We start from the raw sequence: 2,627 nt of genomic DNA, 5'->3' as shown, positions 1-2,627 counted from the left end.
CAGCTTTTTAGTGACATGTGGGCAAAGGGTTCAGTAGGGCCTGTCAGAGTAGGACAGGCAGTGAGGGAGTTAAACTAAAAGAGGGGAGGTTCAAACTAGAGAGAGGGAAGAAACATTTGATGATGAGACTGAAACACTGGAACACATTTGCAGGGAGGTGGTGGATGCCCCATCCCTGCAAACATTCAAGGCCAGGTTGGATGGGGCTCTGAGCAAGGTGATCTAGGAAAGATGTCTCTGCTCCCCCTCCAGGGGATCCCCCACCCTGTGCTCTTGGCTACCAGAGTGATGGGCAGCTCTCAAAGGATGCAAGTGCCCAGAGAGCAGAGGGAACACACAGGACCTCTGTTAGCAGGGACATCTTCAGGTGAGATGGGAATAGTTTGGATCAACACGCTCAGGCTCCACTGTTTTTCACAGTACTTTTGGAAGTTCTGTGAAACTGTAGTTGCACACAATATTTGGGAGTCTGATAACCACGAGGTCCCACAGTGTCACAGGGTCCCCTTGGTGACAGGAAGTCCTCAAGTGTCCCATGCACTTGTGGGGGTAGAGTTTTTGGAGGTGTTCTCTGACCCAATCTTCCTTAAGGAAGGCAAGATCTTCCTTCCAACATTCCTATAGCCTGGTCTCCTGGGCCAGAGATCCCTGAGGGTTGGTCTTGTCAGTGCAAAGGTGTTCAGTAACTCTGCCTTCTCTGCATCCTTGCCATGAGCAGAGCGGCTCAGGGGGCTCCTGGGGGTCTCTGCACACAAGATTCCCCCCACACTCTTAAGGGAACTTCCCAGGCTCACCATTCCCAAGACTCCCTGGCAGTGACTCTCCCACCAGCCCAGACTGGCACTGCTGACACTCAGGCCCCTTCCCAGCAGCAGCAGCTCCAGTGACCCAACGGGTCCCCTGTGACTCCCCACACCCCCCACTCTCCAGTCAGACCAGGTTTCCTCACTGCTTCCACCCCAGGTTTCCCGTGGCCGAGTCTCTGATATCTTAAAAACAGTAAAACAATTTATTTCTTGTGAAGAAACACAGATACAGGCTGAGCTGGTGCCTCAAGGAGGGACCCCCAACAAAAAACTCTGTGGGGTTTTATCCCCTCACACTCCAAGCACACAAACTGCTCTTCCTGCTGAGTCCTGGGCTCCTGCCCTGTCTCCAAGTGTCCTCTCCCTTGGCTGCTCCAGGGTCAGCAGCTCACGGCCTTTGGGCTGAGGCCCCTCACCCAGAGCTCATCCCACAGCTCCAACTGCAGCTGCTCCCTGAGCCACCTGCACCCACGGGATTCCTCAACCCTGGGCACCACGAAGCTCCTGACAGTGTCCCAGGGTCCCTTTGGTTCCATGGGCCCCCACAGTGTCCCAGGGTCCCTTTGGTTCCATGAGCCCCCACAGTGTCCCAGGGTCCCTTTGGTTCCATGAGCCCCCACAGTGTCCCAGGGTCCCTTGGGTTCCATGAGGCCCTGTGGTGTCACAGTGACCCCTTGATTCCATGAGGTTCCACAGTGTCCCAGGGCTCTAAACTGGACATGATGGGGGAGGGGCACAAGATCAGGCTTGTTCCGGGAAATCTGTGGGATAACATTAAAAACTTAGAGGGACAAGGTACCCGTGAGGGCCCCTCTGAGGTGACTCTGAGATGGAACAGCCACACTGGAGCACAGCTGATGTCTTACAGAGATGAGCCAGGGACTCCTGGGGTAATGGAAGCCAACAGGGAACCATCAGAGAAATCTCCTTGTAGCAAAAGGAGGCTCAAGAGGGAACAAACACCTCAATCAAGAAATTTCCCACTTGTCATGGTTTGAGATAGTCCCAAAATCCAATCCCCTAGTTCCATCCCCCCTCCCACATCTCAACCCAATGTGAGATGGGCTTTTCCAGACAAAACACACCAGACTCAAAGTGGGGGAAAGGGAAATATATTACAATGACTGTACAAATAAATACCATATCACATTTTACACACGATCACAACTATCTCTACCATGACATATGTATTTACAATGATCAGATCTCTTCTCCCCTCCAAATAAAAGTCCAGGAGGGAAAGAAGGACAGATCCCTTCCAGTCTCTGAGCAGCAGCATCTTCTGAGGCAGCAGGGTTCTTTCTGTCTTCTCCACATGCAGCAGCTGATAGCTGGTTTTCTGCCAGCACTCAACGAGGGAGATATCCAACCTCCCTCGGCCCCATCGCCTCACAACCGAGGGGTCTTCTGTGGGCTTCGTAACCCCAGACAAGGTCGTATCACCACGTCATATCACGAAGACACAGGGGAGTCTTCGTGACGGTCTGGTATCTTCAGGAGACTCAGCTCCTTCTTGCAGGGCCTCTGTGCCCTGCCTCTCAGGCTGCCACCGTGGCAGCAGTGCAAGGGGGGGAGCCAAGGTCAACTCCCCCCGCATTCCATCTGGCCGTCCCGGTCCAGCTCCCTGGACGCTCTGAGCTTCTCAGCTCCTCTCTCTCTCCGGTGCTGCATGTCTAAAACTCTTCTCCTAAATAGGAGTCCATGTCCCTCTTCTCCAAGAGGGTCTCCAAGGGAGTTTTGGGGGATCTGTGGTACAGTCTTACCCCCAAGAACTCTGTAGCTCTCAGATGCTGGCTCTCCTTTTCCCGGCTCTCCTTCCAG

This window comes from Pseudopipra pipra, chromosome W (assembly GCF_036250125.1).
Source record: "Pseudopipra pipra isolate bDixPip1 chromosome W, bDixPip1.hap1, whole genome shotgun sequence".
Classification (NCBI taxonomy): Eukaryota; Metazoa; Chordata; class Aves; order Passeriformes; family Pipridae; genus Pseudopipra; species Pseudopipra pipra.
This window is presented reverse-complemented; position numbering follows the sequence as displayed.